Here is a 21,861-nt window from a genome sequence, read left to right on the forward strand (position 1 = left end):
GTAGTATATATGTGCATACACACCCACAATTTTGGCTAAAACTATTTAAGACATTACCTAGTTTCTTTCGATTTCAGTATGTATTATCCAATAAAACATGTGAAGATATTTTATATCATTCTACAATATATTTATTGCAAATAATCTATCCTATCTTAATCCATATTGTAAATGCTTGTTTCTGTTTCTCATATTTTAAAAATAAAATTATATTCCATTTGCCTGATCGATTATTTTAGCCAAAAAAGAAAAAAGACAAACAAATGACTATAAAATTGTATGAACCATAAAGTTGTAACTCACAGTTACCTGAAGCAAGTGTATGACATAACCCAAGAAAGAAAAGGGCCATGTTACTAATGATATTTTAGAAGGTGACCAGATGTTTCATTACCATATTTAATTTCCTTCCCCTTCAACTTTAAAATAAGTGATTACCTGAAGCATTGATATAGTAGTTACAAATTGTATATCAGTTAAAAAGAGATAATGGGTTGGGGTGGCCGGCTACAGCTCCTAAGGATTTTACTCATTATGACTCTTGACAGGGGTATGGAAAATGAGAAGAGAATATGTTAAAATACATTTTTCATACATATCTTTCATGATTATATAAATATTAATGATTATATGGTCTTCTCATATTACACATTCTCTAAGACTTCACCTTTCCTAACCTAACTTTTAATTGAGTAACTGTGCTCATACAGGAAATAATGTCTTTCAACACATTTTAAATATATCAGTTTTCTTTTTCAGAACTGTTTCCAAATTTTGTATTGTATATTTTATAGTTTCATAGGATGCTGAATACACCTTTTAAGAATAATATTTTTAGTTTTTCATTCAACAATCATTTGGTAACATTAACACCTATATAAGTCTTGGTTTGCCACTTGGCAGTCCCACTGGAATGTTTTCAGGGAGTATTTTGCAAGCAATTATCATCCAATAATTTTGAATATTATGGAAGGTCAAAAACTCTTGTAAGGTAAGGTAGGATTCCAAACACAATGAGTTTACAATGTTAACTAATGATAATTTTCTTCCAAAACATTTTCAAACTTATATTTCAACAAGCTCTTTTTCTTTTCTTTTCTTTCCTTGTTTTTACTATTCATTGACATCACATTAACTCCATATAATTATATCTTCTATATGTGTACAACTCAGAATCTAAATTTTTGTTTCTATATACACTAAATTTTGTATGTTGAAGTCACTCTTAGACTTCTACATAATTACAATGAGCCCCCTCTTATAAATACAGACTGGAGTTTTTCTCATTATATATGCTCTATATAGTAAATCACTTACACTGACTCACTTACACTGAGGTTAGGTATACCTAACACTCATGCAGTTTCAGTCTTAACTCTACTGCTTGTGAGTAGGAAAACAGTGGAGCATTTTTCTATCCATAACTGTTTAGCATTCTTTGAAAATTAGAATTTTGAAGTTTGCTTTCATCTGCAACACAGTAAGAACAATACCAGGTACTTTATTCTTTGGGATCTAAACACTCTGATTACATGGTCTTCAAAATGCTAAATTATTATTAGACATGTCTTATCAAATACTAAGGGGCCACATATTACATGTTAATAAAATACATAAATTGAGATTCTGGTTTTCTAGATTGAAGTGAGAGGTAGTATTTTGTTAGAAGAACGGACTGGGTCCTGTACGTTGTGAGATTCACTTCCTTAAAACTCCCATCATAATTGCACTCTCATCACCATGTAGCCTTAGAGAATCTTGTCCTAAAAACAACCAAATTTAAATTTGTGCCCCTTCTTTTTCCATGATTATACATAAGGTAAATCTGTAACATTTTAACAAAAAGTATGGGCAGTGAAGGGTGGCCTGGGTGGCTTAGCTGGTTAAGTGTCTGACTCTTGATTTTGGCTAAGGTCATGATACTAGGGTCATGGGATCGAGCTCCACATCAGGCTCTGTGCAGAGCTTGGAGCCTGATTAAGATTCTCAATCTCTCCCTCTCTGCCCCTGCCCCTCTCCCCCCACTCATGCTCTCTCTTAAATGAGTGAATGAATGAATGAATGAATAAATAAATAAATAAATAAATAAAATGGGATCTTCAAGTATGGCTTCTGTGGAGTTAAATGATTCCTTTTCTAAAAGTGACCAAATAAAAAGTTTTGAAAAAATTAGATTTAAATAGGGGACTCAAAGTCAAAAGTCTAGGTAAGCTATACATGGAAAATGATGTTTGTACCAAGTAACTAAACAAGTACTATGGTAACAAGTAACTGAGATCAAAATTCAATGGTCAATAACATCAGAGTCCAACTTACTGGGACAAGAGGACTACAGTTAAAATGTACTCTACTATATTCAATTTCTCATAGACATAGTCTCCCTGAATCTTGGCCTCACTATTCTCAACAAAAGACCATCAAATTAGCCATGGAAGAGGAAGGAAAAGGAGATTCATAGATTGGAGATGTTTTCTGCATGCATCTGGCCTAGAAGTGGCTCAACACTATCACTCAATTTCCATTGGTTGGAAGTTATCTCATGACCCCACATAGACACCAAGTACCAGGGATATATATCCTCCTTTGAGCCCTGGGAGAAAAATGAAATAGTTTACTGAACACAGCGTTGTCTCTTCTACACAGCTGTTACCTGGTTTCACCATATTTTTCTCTACTACCCATCAAAGCTATAGTTATCAAATTCTTTATTTTCTGATTCTCCCTTCTGTCTAAAAATGTTCTCTTACAAGGGACATGCTTTGTCATACGAATGGGTTGTGCTGAGGCTTTGAGGGAAACTAAGGGAAATGGAAACACACAAAAAAATTAGATTTGAATATTGATGTCATAGATGGGAGACTTTCCTGATTAAGACAAAATAAAATATACATTTTACGTATACATCATTGAACATATACAGTTCTAATTAAAAGACATTTCAAAGTGAAAGGATTACAAAAGAGACTATGGAGAAATTTATTCTCAGACAAGGATTTTTTGAGTTGTAAAACACAAATTATCTTGTGCCAGAATGCTCCCTACGATAAAGATTTTTACTTTAAAACACTATTCTCTTTTTAAAAACTCCTTTTGAATCACGTATTTCCAAATTAAATGTGATTTCAGAATGATAAGTATGGAAACTGCAAAAGCTCTCATTATTTGGCCTGGTTTAAAGATGGAACTTGAGATTTGTATTAATAAATATAAATTAATCCCAGATTATTTCCAAGTAGGTATTTTGAGTGTGTTAACAATGTCTAAACAGCAATTTAGAGTTCATTTAAAAGCCGTAAGCAGTGTTTTATGTTGGCTTATTCACAAGTTTAAAGGTGTGAATGTCTTTTCCTGAAGGATCCTCTAACATAGCACCTGCCGCAAATGTTCACTTTATCACTCTTGCCAGTGGCTGTACACACAAGAAACTAATTTTTAAAATTTATTTCTAAATCCACATTAGAGACGTTATCTCACTAAGCTTCCCCCAAATCCCTATTATATTTATATTACTGATGAGGTAAGTAACACAGAGAGCACTAAAGGACTTTTCCAAGGTTATATGTATAAAAATGGTGCAGGGACCATCCCCCATACCTTCAGATGCCTCGCATAGCAATCCTATCTCTTAGCTTTGCTTTAGTTATTTTGCCCAAAGGAAAAGGTGTCCTTTTATAACAGACACCTAAACTTTTCCCAGGAGGGGAAACACTTTAATAGCATCATTTTTTAAAATACTGGAGCTTTCAAATCCAACCTTCTCCATATCCTCCAGGAGAATACATTATCAAATGTCTAATCTCTCTCTCCTGCCATCAATCACTCTTCTGACCCTCGGCCTTTGATCCCATTTTAAACAAACAATGTTCCATTCTAAACAAAATAACTACTAAAACTTCCCTTTGATCCAGTTAGCCTTTATATATAGCATTACTTCTTCCTACCATTCCAAAAAGGAAATGAACATGTAGTTGAAGTATACACTATATATGTTTATCACTCTTATTCCTTGACGTCTTGTATTGAAATGGTCTTCTAGGTTGAGTCTGAAATCTCTTTTGGAAGCTACTATTAACCTCTTAATAACCAGCATCCAAAGTTTCTATCCATTTTTTAATTTTTTCTTTCCATTCTCTTTCCTTTCTTGTTCCTCCTCTCCCTCCTCTTCATTATCTCATTCTCTTCCTTCTCTCCATTTATTTCTTTCTTGAATGACCTTCCTTAAATTTGGAAACATAATACTTGGACACAATGGAAATAAAATATTCAACCATTTATATTAATATTTGTCAGATGGGTATTACCATAATTTTAGGTAATATGGTTAACCTCTATCAATTTTTGTGATGTATGATTTAGTCCTCATTGGAAAACAGATATCAATCTAGATATTTCAAGGAGGGAATTAAGCATACAGAATTGGAGGGGCACTTGTGGTTTGGATTCCAACATATGAGGTGCTTAGTAGTTGTCATCCATGCACACAACAAGAAAAAAAGAGATGAACAAACTGAAAATATGCAACTCTTCTTTGATCTGTAAGAGAATTGAGATCAGGGAAAACTTCTGTCCCCAGAGTTGAAGAGACAGACAGACAGAAAGAAAGAAGATAACAATTTATGGAGGTTTTCTGTTTCATGGGAACTAGGACCAGGGAAAGAACACCTAAACTATAATTGGTGAATTGCTAGAGGCTCAGTGTGGACACGTTTGAGAATCAAAGTCTCCAAAAAGTCCCAGTTTTAAAATTTTTTTTTCAACGTTTTTTATTTATTATTGGGACAGAGAGAGACAGAGCATGAACGGGGGAGGGGCAGAGAGAGAGGGAGACACAGAATCGGAAACAGGCTCCAGGCTCCGAGCCATCAGCCCAGAGCCCGACGCGGGGCTCGAACTCACGGACCGCGAGATCGTGACCTGGCTGAAGTCGGACGCTTAACCGACTGCGCCACCCAGGCGCCCCAAAAAGTCCCAGTTTTAAAGAGGCATTTGTACTGGCAGCCAGCCCAGGCCCCTGTGGCTGCTCAAATGGAAGACACCAGCCTATAAACCCCCAGGCCTGACCCCACTGCCATGTGCGCGCTTGAGGTGAACTCTTCTAGCTGTGTACTTGAATATTACTGGCATGGCTCCTATCACTAGCTTCTACTACCATGGGCATGCCCATGTGAGATACTGCAGCCACTGAAGTGTGAACCTGCAGTCTAAGCCCCTACAGCTGTGTATGGGCTCAGATTCAGTCCTATGTCCATTTACTGGCCTGCACCACTGGGCTAACCTATAGCTAGCCCTTTAGCTGTGCATCTTGCACAGTCCAGCCCAGCTCCCAACACCAGCCTCTACTGTTGAACACAAACCCAAGGGGAGACCTTGCAGCCACAAGAGTACACACTGACTGCTAGGGCCTCCAATCTGATTGTGGCCTGGATCTGGCCTTGGCTCTTGTGACTGCTTGCACCACTAAGCTCCCCTCCAGCTCGTCTCCCAGCTGTGCATCCAGCACAGTCAGACCCCCATCACTTACATACACATACAATGTTCCTATGGGAAGACTATGCTGCCACAGGAGTGCACAGACATCCACGGTTTCCACAGCTGCCTGTGGGCTCAGAGACAGCCCTATCTCCTCTCACTGGCCTGCATCATTAGGCTTCCTCCCAATTAGCCCCTCCAACTATGCATCTGTACATCACTGGCCTGACCCCTTTCACTGGCCTCCACTGCCATGTGTGTGTTCATGGGGAGACCCTGCAGCCACAAAAGTGCACAAACACAGCAAGGGACCGCACAGCTGCCAGCACACCCATAACTGATCCTAGCTCCACCGCCGGCCCTGGCCTTCACCACTTTGTGTGTGTCTGCAAACAGTCTCTAACACTACAAAGGCACCTGCAGCTGGCCCTTCACAGCTGAATATATGCACACCACCAGCTCCTGCCACCACCACTGCCTGTCCTTATCCCTAGCACCTCATCCTAAAGATGCCACTGAACACCCCAACAGCCCTTGAAGCCACTGTGGGTCTCCCAAAGAAGTCACAAAGGATTGAGCAGTTGTCAATGTGGTGAATATATACAGTGGGATATAATGCCATTAAAATGGGGAATAAATTGCCATTTGTGACAACACGGATACATCTCGGAGGCATTATGCTAAGTGAAATAAGTTAAACAGGGAAACACTGAAATACTGCCTGATCTCAATTATATGTGGATCTACAAACATCAAACTCACAGAAACGAAGAGTAAAATGATAGCTCCTAGGGGCTGATGGGTGAAGGAAATGAGGAAATGTTGGTCAAAGGGTATAAACATTCAATCATAAGATAAATAAGTTCCATGGTTCTAAAGTGCAGCATAGTGAGTACTGCTGACAATGCTGTATTGTATACGTGAAAGGATGAGAATAGAGCTTTAATTTTTCTCACCATAACAACAACAAAATTGTAATTATGTTAGGTGAAGGATGTGTTGATGAACTATATTGCGCTAAGCATTTTGCATTATATATGTGTATAAAATCATCACATTATATACCTTAACATTACACAATGTTATATGTCAATTATATTTCAATAAAACTGGAAAAAAGAATTTTTAAATCTACTGTGCAGAAACTGATGCAATCCTAATATAGTCTTTAGCTTATTTAATCATATTATACCAATGTTGATTTCTTAGTTTTGATAAATGTACATGGTTATGTAAAATGTTAACATTAGTGGTAGCTAGGTAGAGAGTATACAAGAACTCAATTATATTTCCAGCTCTTCTCTAAATCTAAATTATTTATAAAAAATAAATATCAACCCAAAATTAAAAAGAAAAAAAAGAAAGCAAAACAAAACAAGAGTTCTCTAGGGACACCCAAAAATAACAAGAGAGACAGAAACCACAAGAGCAAATTTTACCCTCTTATACCACAGTTGCAGCAAACAATAAACACAGCATAACTCTGAGCGAGATAAATGTAAAACCGCACACTAAAACCTTTTTATCTAAGTGTTTAGCCCAGTAGATTCCGTCCCACTTTCAACAACAACAACAGAATTACAAGGCATACTAAAAGGCAAAACACACAATTTGAAGAGACAGTGTGAACATTAGAGTTGTATATAAACCCGTTTTTAACTTTAAAGGATAAAGGAGAGGAAAGTAGGCTGGATAATTTACAAAAAAGAAAAGAGGCAATACAAGGATTTGGCTGCTACTGATACCCATGAATTCTACAGCAGCTGCTGCACTATATAAATGCTTTTGCAACTACTATTTGAAATGGTACTGGGAGTTTTAGCCAGTGCAAGTAGACAAGGCAATTGGAGAGATAATAATCAGAATGGAAAAGTTATAAAGCTTGGTGGCAATGAATAAATTGAACTTTGGGGAAATGCAAAAAGTACATGAGGAAATTACTGCAAATAATAACAGAATTTAGTTACATAATAGGAAATACAATTACCAAGCAGATAAGGCAAAAAAAGTGTGAACCTCAGTCCGTAGTTTTATTGTTAAAAGTTGTATTTGTATTTAAAAATATATATCCTTCATATATTTAAATGTATATACAGATAAAGCAAATTAATAATTTTATTAATGCTCTTCAGAACCAAGAAATGAGTGTAACAGAAGAAAAAACTAAAGTATAAAACCATAATTTAACTAAATCCCTTACATTTAAAACTTTAAATATCATTAGAGACTCATTTTCTTTTAAAAAATAAATGTTTACTTTTGCCCACGTAAAGACCAAATACCAGTAATAGTTCGGCAGAAACAAGCGTGACTAATGCCTAGACCTAGTGTCTACATATATTCTCCACTTAAAGGACACAAGGCTTCTAAATGAAATGACAAACCCTGGGTCTTGTCGAGATGTATGAAATGAAACTGTAATGTCTTATGCCACAAAAGCAAAAAAGCTTTCAAAGACAGATTGAAGTGTTCACTTGGCCAAAGAAGAGGTAATTGGGGCACTAAAAAAATGACTAACATTGATTCAAACTGATTGAATATGTAAAAATCCAGTTTTACCAGGGTCAGCAATTAGGTCACCAACATCATTTAAAATGCCAAGCAAAGGGAAATAATTAAAAGTTAATCTTGTATTTTCTGAAATAACTATTACTGGACTGGAAATAACTATTACTATAACAACTATGTTGTTACATAGCCCTCTCTGATTAGAGAAATTCCTTTCCACAGAAGTCCACCTAATAATTGTGGAAAGAATTAGAAAATCATAATTTTGGAATCCCTAATGAAAAACTAATTCAAACAAGTCTTCTTAATGTGCAACTATTTTATAAAATGCTTATAAAAACTTTATAATTCCAATAATCAAACAACATCACTGAAAGTGAAATAATCTATTATTATCTGGGATATGACAAAATATCAGTACATGCCACAACTTCTAAAGTGTTCCTAGCAACAACATTTGAACCAAAATCTAATTCAACAATTAGAAGTAACTTTTAATTCTTACTCAGGTGGATAGGGTGAATAGAATTGCAAGTTAACACCTCAAGGGGTCAGATAAACAATTGAAATTCTCACACAAACAAATCAAAATATGAAATTTGTAACCATTTTGTATTTTGTAACCATTGGGAAATTTACATAAAGTAGATATCAAATGATGCTAAGGAGTTATTTTTAATTGTGTTATGGTGATATCACTGGTGCTATGTAATGGCCATTTTTTAAGAGATGTCAACTAATATAGAAGGGCAATGACATGCAGGAGATTTGCTCTAAAATATTTCAGCAGCAAAAAAGCTAACAAACAACCAAAAAAAAAAAAAAAAAAAAGTACCTAAAGCTAAAGCACCAAATTACTCATATGAGTTGATCAGTTTGGGTGATGAGTCTTTAGAAGTTCAAAACCTTCTCTCTAGTCTTGCATGTTTGTAATATTTCATAGATAAGAAATTAAAAGCAGTGAATAAATAGATGAATGGCTTAAAAAAGAAAAAAAATAGGCTGGCAGAGAAAATAGAACAAAGAGTCACTATTCAAAATAAGCTTTGGAGAAAACAAATACAGAATAAGATCAATGCCAGGAATCCTAAAGCTTACATTCAACTAATAAAAAATAGCAATAACAAAGTCTGGAGCAAGATAAAAGGAAATTTTATTAATGCAATACAACCAGCTGCCCACTGGACTTCCTATGCTGAGAAGAAGTAACAATGATAATTTCCAACAGGTTAGAAAAGTATAAAGCTGCTGTCTGGATAGTTCTCTTGCCAGGATCCAGGTGCTGCAGAATAGATCCTGAAGTAGCTCCAGATAACCCCAGGAGACCAGAGGAAGACAAAATTGTAAATGGAAAGCATCAACTCCAGTGTAAGCCTCAGGATAAATTCCTAAGTATAGGTCACAGAAATTGGAACTATGAGAGAAGAAATAGCCTATCTGGGACAAGATTCATGACAATGACACTAGTTGAACGATAACATCTAATAGGAACTTGGAATCTAAAGGCTTTGATCCAGAAAAGTGGAGATACAGACCAACTGCCATGTATCCATTCACCCGCCATAGTCAGCAGAGGAAGACTACTTCTCCTAGTCTTAGGTGGACCATGTTTCTCCAAAGATGAAATCAATTGAAGATTTATTTTTCATAGCATTTAAACAAGCTAACAGGGGCGCCTGGGTGGCGCAGTCGGTTAAGCGTCCGACTTCAGCCAGGTCACGATCTCGCGGTCCGGGAGTTCGAGCCCCGCGTCAGGTTCTGGGCTGATGGCTCGGAGCCTGGAGCCTGTTTCCGATTCTGTGTCTCCCTCTCTCTCTGCCCCTCCCCCATTCATGCTCTGTCTCTCTCTGTCCCAAAAATAAATAAACGTTGAAAAAAAAATTAAAAAACAAACAAACAAACAACAACAACAAAAAACAAGCTAACAATAGAAGTAAAACAATACCAAGAATTAAAAATCCTTTCCAGCTACCCTTGACACAATTAAAGAAGGATTCAAGGTCCATCAGATCAAGAGACAATAAAGGGAGATACTTCCAATATTCCAGGCAAAGTGTGAGCAGGAGATGGTGACCAGGTGTGGATCCTGTAGGTCCCAGAGGACTTGAGTTGACATCTTCTAGTGAGGGGGGTATTACAACTCTACAATGGGATTCCCAAACATGCAGGTGTAACAACTTCACTTACTAGAGATACTAAATGTCAGTTCAAACTGCTTCAGAAATATACATGGTGATGTTGTTATTTTTTCTGTTTAAAGCAGTATATTTTATTGTTTTGTTTTCAAGTTTATTGAGGTATAATTGACAAAACTGTAAGATATTTAAAGTGTAGAATGTGATGGTTTGACATATATAGTGTCAAAGGATTCCCCCCACCAAGTTAATGCACATATATAAGCTGACGTTCTTAAAGGTCCAAGCAACTGTAGGTGTCATAATTTCCAGGTACATACTTTGGATTCAAAGTGTGATCTACGGTCCCAGCATTGGTATCACCTGGGGATTTTTTAGAAATAATGATCCCTTTATAGAACTATTGAATCAGCAACTGCATTTTAAGAATATTCAGAGACAGTCTGTAGATACATCAAAATTTGAAAAGAACTGTTGTAGAAATCTGTGGAATTAGGAGCTAGATTACTCATTGTAAAAACAATTTACCAATCCTATTAAAATAAGTTAACTAAACCAAATACACTCTTAGTTTTCAAACACAGAATTTATACCCAGGTATATACATGTAGCACATTACAAATAAGTTGTATTACCATATTTTTACTTTAAATTCTTCAGGTTCCAACTAACGACTGACCAAAGAGAAAATCTCACTGTCGAATAGCATTTGATTTGGAGTCTAGGACCCAAAATTAATTTGTAAATTGGGATCCTAAATACTTTACTACATATACCATAACTAGCATATAAATATACTATTAAATATACTACTGCAATAAAATCTTACATTTCAGAATAAGAAAACACAAATTTTCAAATGCAAAAAGAGAAGGAGAGAAGAGAGAGAGAGAAAGAGAGAGAGAATGAGAGAACAGGAAATTAGGCATTTTGAAAAACCGAATGAATTTAGTACAAAAACTAAATAGAAAATTTGATAGTCTCAACTGAGAAATTAAACACTTAAAAAATTACAGTGTCTCTAATATCCATAAAATAAGAAAAAAGACATTATGTGGTAGGAATAAACAGATTTGTGAAATTTTAATATATTTTTCTAAATTTGGGAGAAAAATGCAACTAATGAACTGAGTAATACTATGAACATAGATAACAATAGAAATTTGAATCTGAGGACAGAAACTGAATATTCTTCCAAAATGCAGGTGATATGAGCCAAAACGGAAAGTGTTAATGAAAACGTAAAATGCTTGATGATTCAAAATTTCTCTTATCCTTCTTTACAGGCATTTCACAGGGAGAAAAGTGAGATACCTGAGATGCTATAAAAATAAAATAAAATTGTAACTGAAAATGTTCCAAAGCAGAAGAAAATAAATCAATTAAAATAAAAATCGAAAAGAGCAACAAGTATAGAAATGTTTACAGGAAGAGGAAAATAGTTATCCACAAAGGAAAAAAGAGTCCAGTTGGCATCAAAATTTTCAGAAGCAACTCTGGACACAAAAAAAACAGTATCAATTTCGAGTTATTTTTTGCAAGCTATAGAGGCTAACACTGGCTTTCTTAAACAAATAGGGGATTGACTGGAGTGCTGCTACAAGTGGATCATATAACTAATATCGGTATAGATGAGTAGGTTCAGAAATTAAAAAAATAAATAAAGACATTTCACAGCTTACACTGCAGAGATAATTTGGTCAGGAAACTACTGTTACCACTACTGGGTGCTGCCCTTGCTGAGGGCAGACATGAACAGGGAGTTCCAGCTTCTCTGTCATCTCGCCTTCAATCTCTCTCTCAATCTCTGTCTCTGTCTCTGTCTCTGTCTCTGTCTCCCTAGCTTCAGTGCTTTAGGAAAAACAATGTACTTGACTGATGCTTCTTCTGACGCTTTTACCTTAACTATTAGTGGCTGATGAGAAGAAAAATTCCTCTCATTATGATCCTACAGGTATGATGCAACAAAGCATCACACTAACATTATGAAACTTGGAAAGCTACCCCAAATACCAAGAATTGCCTTTTATCACTTGATGTTGTGATACGAGTAGAACCTCAGGAATCCCTATCGTCCATTCTTCTGTGTCCACAAGCTCAGTGCATGACAGAAATCTTAACTCCTCTCTCACCACCAGAATTAGTCATCTCAGAGAGTCAGGTAACTGCATATCTTGCGTAGGACTCAGTCACGAGGATCTTCAAATACACAGGAGGCAGGCTGACCTTCCAACAATAGTGGAAGCATGTTGATTCATAATGAGAGCACTTCATTCATAATGAAAGTATATTGTGATTCATAATGAAAGTACTTCTCTTTGGGGTTCTCATAGCATGATATCAGATTCCATAATCACAGGGGAAAATGGTAAAAATTACCTAGTAAATATTAGTGTATATTAGTGTCAGCCCCACTTCTAATATTTGTTCTCAAATCTATGAAATTTGAAAATGGGAAGAACAGTAATCTAGTTTATTAGGTCAAAAAGTATACAATATCCTAAGGAACAGTTACTCTTCTGAACTGTAGTCTTCTAGCATTTCAATAAAATAGAAGGCTGTATTTTCTGGCTGATACAGCGTTATGATAAGACAGGTATATCACATGGCATCAACTCTTTATTTCTTTTACTGCAAAAGGAGTTTTTCTTCAGGAGCACAGTTGCACGGTTTAATAAGTTTTAACAGATCCAGTAAACATACCGATACAATTAATAATAGAAATATGATGGGTAGGATAATGTGTCCTATGTCTGATCCTGCTGCCCCCACTGTTATAGGAAAGGTCCAAGGCAATTAATTTGTTTTCCATCTATTCTTCTTCTCCCCAATATTTAGTACCTGGAATGACAGTAGCCCGGTCCTCAACTAATTGCTGCTTTAGGAAAAAACTATAGGAGTCAACTCTTTATGTGAATGTGCTAGAAAACGTGAAGTGTAGGTTATTAAGATAGAAGGCCATCTCACTTCTGTCTGATATGACAGACTCAGCAGAGGCTATGTTTCTGTCACTGACCCTAGGTTCCTTCTTTCAGTCATTCATGGACCCAGCCTGGTCCAGTGATGGCTGTGTGAATGCTGAAAATTTAAAACTGTGGGCAATATTGAATAAGGTTGAGGATACTGAAGTATAGGTTACCGCTAGTAAAACAGGAGATAACAAAAATAAAACAATGCATATGAGAAAACAAGATTAAGGGGTCAGATAATTTTTTTTTTTTTACTTTTTAACAATGTTTATTTATTTTTGAGAGTGAGAGAGCAACAGAGAGTGAGTGAGTGGGGAGGAGCAGAGAGAGGGGGAGACACAGAATCTAAAGCAGGCTGCAGGCTCTGAGCTGTCAACACAGAGCCCCATGTGGGGCTCGAACCCATCAACCACCAGATCATGACTCCAGCTGAAGTTGGACGCTTAACTGACTGAGCCACCCAGGCACCCCTCGATAATTTTCTTTAAGCAATAGTTCTTATGTTGGCCTGAAAGGTGGCATCTTCCTTGATGGGTAATTATGTTTTATACCATTCACTGTGGCATCCCTAAACAGAGCCTGATCCTCTATCCTTTTCAACAACATTGTAAATACACAAGATTTTATAACTAAATATATTCTAATTTACAACAATTAAAATTAGTTGCATTTATTGTTCTGAATTTAGAACTCATACAGTAGATGATATCAAAAGTGAGTTAAAATGTATGGAACTGACTAGTTGTCAGTGGCAGAAGGCAAAGAACTCTAGTTATTTTTTAATCTGTGGCAAAATATTTCACAAAACTGTAACCTGTGTTATTCTCAGTGGCGGCTCATGTTGCCAAGAACCTGAGCATTACTAGAACCATCCCGTAAATCTCAAAATGTAACTGTGTGTTGGATGCTGCTTTTGACTTTTACCAAATTATTGCAAGAACTGAGGCTCATTATAACAGGTGGTTGTGAAGACGCAGCCTTAGCAGGAAGTAAGACTGAAAAAATTTTCCCAAGAGACTCAGTAGAAGCCTGCCAAATCAAACAGCCAACTATCAGATATCAGATGCTACCTTTCCACCACAGCCTGTAATTTCGATGCCCTCAAGTTTGCTACCATAAATCTAAGAGAGAGGAAAGGGCTCAGCAAAAATGCATTGATAATAGACAAAGTCAGATTCAGTGCTTTGTCTAGACAAGGTTTTCCATGTGTTCCCTTGCCCATCTAACTGACTGAAAGAAAACATATCCAAGCCAAATCAGTTTCTAGTGATTTATATTGCCAAAGATACCACAAACCTGGCCTGAAAAGCACAGTGGCTGTTTGATTCCTAAGGCAAACTCTGGGCTTCAAACCTGTACCAGATGGAAGCTGGCCGTGAAAGCCATACAGTCACAGTAGACATTGAGCAGGGAGACTATCCCCAGTGAGCAGAGCCAGAGTCTACAGAACACAATGAGACAGGAGTCAACCCAGAGAGTAAAACTAGTGTTTCTACAAGTAATTTACAACACTGCCAACATAGGCATTTTTCAAAAATCTTGCTCAACAATATTTTATAACTCCTGTGGATCAGGGACTGCCTGGAATCTCTGATTCTTTTGTTTTCTTTTCTTCTTCTTCTTCTTCTTCTTCTTCTTCTTCTTCTTCTTCTTCTCCTTCTTCTTTTTATTGTAGTGTAGTTGACACACAATGCTACATTAATTTTGGGTGTACAACATACTGATTTGACAAGTTTAAACATGATGCTATGCTCACCACAAGTGTAGCTACCATCTGTCACCGTACAATGCTATTGCAATACATTGACTATATTCCTTATGTTGTGCTTTTTATCCCCAAGGCTAATTCATTCCTTAACTGGAAGCCTGTATCTCCTGCTTGCCTTTACTTATCTTGACCATCTCCCCATCCCCCACCCCTCTGGCAACCATTTGTTCTCTGTGCTGACAGGTCTGATTATGCTTTTGTCTTGCTGTTTATTCATTTGTTTTGTTTTTTAGATTCCACATATAAGTAAATTCATATGGTATTTATCCAATAATTCCACTACTGGGTATTTACCTAAAGAAAACAAAACACTAATTTAAAAGCCTATATATATATATATATATATATATATATATATATATATAGGCTTTTATGCTCATACAGCACCAATGGATACTGGCTGTGAATTTGTTAGATTATAGGTCACCAGACCACAAAATGCTACATCCAAAATGATAAAGTCTACACCACACTTAGAAATTGTAGACCTGGATATGGATGTGATAACTATTAGACTTGAGTTGCTTCATTTCAGGGAAGTTGGAGTTTGTGTTACTGCTAGAGGCAAGTCTGAGCATTGCTATGCCACACGTAATGTCCTCTTTTTCAGAGTACAGATGCAAAAGCATCTCTGAGTTTTAGGTATGTTACTGAGGTCAGGTTTTTGGGAGTCAGATTTTTGGGCCCAACCACGACAGAACCAAGGCCAGACCTGAACGTCAAAGCACAGTCGAGGCTTTATTGGGGCAATAGCACTAGCTGAAGGGAGACACAACACCAACAGAAAGTAGGCCTCCCCAAACAAAGAGGAGGTGCTGCTTATATAGAGGAAGTCCCCACTCAGTTTCCACCCTAGCACAATGCTAATAAGGGACAGAAAAGTGACTTGTTCTGATTGGTCGATATTGGCAGGTGAACTCAAGGAGCTCATTGTTTTTTAAAGCTAAGGTCTTTGAGGTTTGTGAGCCTCTGTTTCTTCCATGAACAAGATATGGCTGTGGCTGTTGTTTGTAAGTCTTGCTTATATATTGGCCACAACCTGGTTTTGCTTGGTAAGAGAAGAGGTTCAGCAAAAACAGCCAAGAGGAAGTGCCCCAGGTATATAATGTTTTTCCTTAGGGGCCTGTTCCCATGGTCCCTGGCTGTTTAGGGAAGGCATATGGTGACCAAGGTAGGCAAGACATGCTTTCTCCACTTGAAGCTAAAGATGTCAGTGTGATAAGTACTTGATAATGAGGATGTAAACAAAAATGATAGTTTTAACATTACTGTGAGAATTTACGTGACAGAGATACAATTATACTTTTATCTCATTCTTCATCAATGATATGATAATACTACATGTATTTACTCTTAATTCAAAACATCCTTGAAATGTTTTTTTAATGACTCTCCTTTCAAATTTTGCAGGTATAAAACTGTATGTCAGCAAAAAGTGACTGACAAGAAGAAAAGAGTTAAACCTGAGAGACCTAATGCATAAGAGAATGTTGGAGAGATTTTATTTTCCTTTGTCACAGATGGGAGAAATTTGAAGAGGACTAATGGTTTAGAGAACATTCCTATATACTATAAAATCTGGAGACCTGCCCATTAGAATCTGTATCTGTGCCCATAAAAGATCTACATCTTGAAATCAAAGCATCTGTCTTATATTTGTGTTTTATTTACGTAGATTAATCCAGCTAATAAGCTAGATCTAACTAGAAAACTCTTATATATGCCTTTCTTTGTTCTTAATAGATGGAAAGGTAGAGGACTTTCTATGACAATATTATGTCGGGAACATAAAGTATGCATCTTTGAAACTGGACGTTCCTTGCAAGGATAAATGTCTTTTTAAAATCTTATCTTTGCAAAAATGCAAAAGGAAAAGTCATTTTTAACATCTTTTTAAAGGTGTTTTGAATTTAGAGTAAATGCAATGAAGTATCTCCATAGCCCTGATCAAGGAGAGGGATGAATGTACAGGCATATGTCTGTCACTTAGCAAATTCTCATAACAGTGTCAAACCTAAATCTGGTGTAAAAAGGACTTGTATTTATGGTAGGAACTCTGCAAACCATTAACTGTTTTGTGTATATGTATAAGCCGCTCAAAGTAATTTGTGGTAAAAGCACTAATGTTAATAAATTTCCATATCTTAAAAGACTTACTGCCGGTAAATTTGTGGAGCCACTTAAAAAATTTCAACCTAAAGACAGTTTTATCTTCTCCTTACTTGGTTTCTCTTTTTCTCTCTATTTCTGAGCTTAGAATATTTACTGTTTTGCTTCTACTCAACTCAGCCTCTATTTCTGCAGACGGCCTAATGAATACATAAGCACCACATAACTATGAAAAGTTAAAATGGAGGAGCCAAAACCAGGCTAGTGAGCAAGGCAATTGTACTAAATCTACCTTTTCTGTAATATTCTGGCAGCTCAAAAATTTCCCGACTGGAATATTTATTTGAATATATGCTAATTTTCATAGAATGATATGCACTTTAGAGGATGTAAAAACAAAGTTTGCTCGTATTGTAGGTAGATACTCCAAGTGTGCACATATCTGTCTGTTAAGTATCTGCACAGAGACCTGTTATTAAGACCAAATTTGCAAGGAAACTTTGTTATATGCTTGGGCATAATAAGAATTCAGACACTTTTTTTTACCTATTATGGAAAAATATATACAAACGTAAAAAAATATAAAATGGTACTGTACCAAAATAAAAAACAAGTCTCTGAAATGATCCTGTGACTCCTAGATCTCTTCCTAAAGGAAAACTCTTTTCTGATTGGAGTATTCACTTCTTTAAGTGATCACTCCATAATATACATTATATGAATTTATATCTACTTTTCATATAAATGTTTTTTTACTCTCTAATGTCTTTCCATTTTGGAAATTAAAAGTTTAACTCACTCATGCCATTTTACTATTGTTCACTTTTTTTTTAATGTTTATTTTTTATTCATTTTTGAGAGAAGAGAGAGAGAGAGAGAGAGAGAGAGAGAGAGAGCAAGGGAAAGGTAGAGAGAGGGACAGAGAGAATCTCAAGCAGGTTCTGCACTGTCAGCACAGAGCCCGATGTGGGGCTTGAACCCACGAACTGTGAGATCATGACCTGAGAGAAAATCAAGGGTTGGACACTTAACCAACTGAACCACCCAGGCGCTCCTATGGCTCACTTTCTATATTCATATTATTAACTTTATTTAGGTAGAAACTAATTCAAGTCAGTTAGTTAGTTTAAATTAGCATACTTTTATATTGCCTGGTTTCAAATCCTGACTAAAACTCTCTCAAAAAATATATACCTATATTAGCATATATTCATTTTGAGAAAGTTACATGACTTTTATGTTTCTTAGCTTTATAATCTATAATGTCAAGACAACTGGCCATATTGGAGGCAGTTATGTGATTATGTGAGAGAATGCATATAAATTAGTTAGAATAATACCTGGCACTTTTAACTACATAATAAAATTATCTAACATTGTAATCATTTTGCCATTAAACCTATAGAAGTATACAAATATTTCCATGATAGGTACATTCCCACCTTTTGTTACATATATGTTAGACAGTATGATAAGCCATTGCTAACATCTTTTGCCTTTTCCACCTAATCTCTGTGTCAGACAAGATGGTTTCCAGTTACATTCAAGTATAAAATAACTTTTTCAATTATCAAAGTATAGTAATTTAATATTTATTTCTATAGACATAATTAGATCCTCCATGCTTTCCAGATAAATTGACCCTCAAAACTGAAAATCTTTGAAAATATTATGTTTACAGCATTATGGCTATGCTAACAATGTTGAATACACAAACCAAATTGGGAGTTAGAATTACATTATCTTCATCATGGCTTCATTGCCTTCATTCCTGCCGAGTTGAAGACAAAACATTTAAAATCATAATTTTAAATACATTATTTTTAAATTTTCCCTTATTCAAAATCAGGTCCCAATTTGCTTCATAAATGGGCCATACTCCTTTTAAATATTCTCATTTGATATTACTAGTATTCTTTCTTTTGTTTTTGCATATACAATGAACAAATGTCTTTATCCTAAACACATTGGCATTCCTCTATATTACACTATAATCTCCAGAGACTTTTACCCTCCTGCTTTTCTCTGCTACAGCTGCTTTCTAGGACTGTGTTACAGCTAAATCCTGGGAGTTTATTCATTGCACTTCAGTCATAGGTCAGTATTTGATTTATATATGCATCGTATGCCTTAATTTTCTTGATTGTCTTCACATTTTGCCTTATTTGCCTTCACAATTGATTCCTATTTTGGTTGTGTTGAATTAAAATTTCCAAATCAGGGACACCCGGCTGGATCAGTTGGTAGAGCATGGGACTCTTGATCTAGGGGTTGTGAGTTCAAGCCCCACATTAAGTGTGGAGTTTAGTTAAAAATAAAATCTTGAAAAATAATAAAATAAAAAAATAAAAATTCTAAATCATTCTGTATTAGAAAGTTGAGGCATTTCTCCATTTAGTTATAGAAAACGTGTAGACAATCTGATTTGCATTTTGTGGTGGTTAAATATATTCTTCTACAAATCTTTAAAGCTTATAATTTTATTCTTATAGTTTTGAAATCTCCATGAGAATATGCTTTTCTATGGGCATTTTAAATATAAGCAGCTTGACATTCTATGAGCTATTTTCGTTCGGACACTTATGCCTAATTGCAATGCTAGAGTGTTATCTACTGTTATCAATTCAAAATTGCCTTTCCCACTGTTTAGTCAACTCTTTTTTTCTTTCAAAACTATTATTAACATTAACTTCTCTGACATTAATTTTTGACATTTTACTGAGGTGCAATTGACACCCAAATTCACCCAAATTCACACAGGTTGTACAAGTTGTACAACATGTATGTTTCTGTGTGTGTCCATGGAATATCACCACAAAGTAATGAATTTATCTATGACCCACAAAATTCTCCTTTCTGTCATTATAAACTAGTTTCCCTTTTCTATATTATTATATAATTACAGTTACATTGTATACGTTCTTTTATTGTCTGGCTACTTTCCTCAACATAATTGACTTTCATTCATGTAGTCCTGCAATCAGTAGTCATTTGACTTTTTTGCTAATATCATCCCACTGAATAAGATTCCACAAATTGTTCATATATATAGCTGTCAATTTCCATCTGGGTTGTTTCCAGTTTTAACAATTACAGATACAGCTTTTCTGAATATTCATGCATATGTTTTCATACAGACATGATTTATTTAGTCTTGCGAAAATAACTAAAGTAGATATGTTAACTTTTTAAGAAACAGACTATTTTCCAAAGTCATTATAACCCTTTTCTATTTTTTCCCTTCATTCTTTCCTTCCTTCCTCCTTCTTTTACTCTTCCTCTTCCTTCTCCTCCTCTTTCTTCTTCTTCCTTCTCCTCTCCCTTTTCTCTCCCTACCCTATCTCTCTGTCTCTCTGTCTTTGTCTCTACTTCTCTCTCTCTCTTTTCCTTTTTGGTGGTTATTGCCTCAGCTTAACTTTCCAGTCCTACAACTTACATCCTATTGCCATCTTAACGACAAAAGTTTTAATCATAAATAGTTTTGTTATTCTCAGATAGTGGTGTTGTTTCATGGTATTTGGTTCTTATGTGAAATGTATGCATGTGTGTGTTGGAAGGACTAAATGACTTCTCAAATTCCAGTATATACATTTATTATTTATGAATGCTATTCTACTCCTTCATTCCCTCATTTACCCAGTGTTCACTTTCTATAAGTTTATTTTTGTCATTCTTTGATTTCTTTCCTCCCTTCCTCCCTTTCTTCCTTCCATCCTTCATTCCTCCTTTCCTTTCTTTCCCTAAAGAAATGGAGCTGTAGTGTGTTTTTGTACGATAATAACATCTTTACCCAAAATTGATTTCTTTTGATTATCCTTATATGATTTATTAATTTTATTTTATACTCATACTCAATAAAGAAGAATTGAGTTAATGAAAACAAGTAGTCTTTTTGTAGTAAGTATGTAGCACTTTTTTCTTTATTTCTGAGCAATAATAATGATATTATTTCTCAATTAATTAGGATTTAAAATATACAGATTGAAGTAAAAGCAATGTTAAATGGTTGAGTCTAAGACGTAGAAGAAAGGTATTTGCTATCTGGAGTAATAAAGTTCAATTTTATATAAACTACAAGGATAACACAAAAAGGGGTACTTAAGTAACAAAGCGAAACAGTATCTACTTCCAAATTCTATCAAGGATCTTATCATTATTTATAAGTGTTTTGATGGACTCAATACTATCAATAATATTAAAATTCTAGGAAACATAAACTGATAGTAGTTTCCTTTCACTGGTAGTCTCATAAAAAAAGCAGAAAATATGTTTTTGGTAAAAGGTATCCTGAAAATATCTCCTATACTGCTATGCTGCTGGAGCTAATATGCATTGTTTGATGTTAACACAATGATCTTACTCCTAGCTGTTCAGGAGGTTTATTTGTGGGTCTTTCCAACAAAGAAACACTATGCAACTACCAATCAAAAATAGCTCAAAGAAGAACATAAATGTCTTTATATGTTAAAAAGTTTCAGGGGCGCCTGGGTGGCGCAGTCGGTTAAGCATCCGACTTCAGCCAGGTCACGATCTCGCGGTCCGTGAGTTCGAGCCCCGCGTCGGGCTCTGGGCTGATGGCTCAGAGCCTGGAGCCTGTTTCTGATTCTGTGTCTCCCTCTCTCTCTGCCCCTCCCCCGTTCATGCTCTGTCTCTCTCTGTCCCAAAAAAATAAATAAACGTTAAAAAAAAAAATTAAAAAAAAAAAAGTTTCATGGCTGGATTTTGTTGCCTAGTTACAGGTAAAAATAACTGTCAAGAAGAACTGTCTTAAGTACAAATACTGCTGTGTCACCAATAACCTGCATTTTAGTGGCACAAAAAATCAAAATGCAAATTTCATTATGCTCCAAGATTCCGTGCATGAAGAATTTTGATAAGGCATATTGGTGATGTCTTCTCTGCT

General features: G+C 35.7%; 2 long non-coding RNA genes across 2 annotated transcripts in view; both read left to right on the plus strand.

The window, feature by feature from the left end:
• Positions 1–21,861, plus strand: part of LOC121037961 (uncharacterized) — a 60,626-nt gene that overhangs the window by 11,475 nt on the left and 27,290 nt on the right. The gene's annotated exons all lie outside the window — the stretch shown is intronic.
• Positions 11,708–16,490, plus strand: LOC121037962 (uncharacterized). Its single transcript, XR_005794084.1, has 2 exons — positions 11,708–12,397; positions 16,260–16,490. It is a non-coding gene; the product is annotated as an uncharacterized LOC121037962 (long non-coding RNA).

Source organism: Herpailurus yagouaroundi, unplaced genomic scaffold (genome assembly GCF_014898765.1).
Source record: "Herpailurus yagouaroundi ecotype Mexico unplaced genomic scaffold, PumYag 164, whole genome shotgun sequence".
NCBI lineage: Eukaryota > Metazoa > Chordata > Mammalia > Carnivora > Felidae > Herpailurus > Herpailurus yagouaroundi.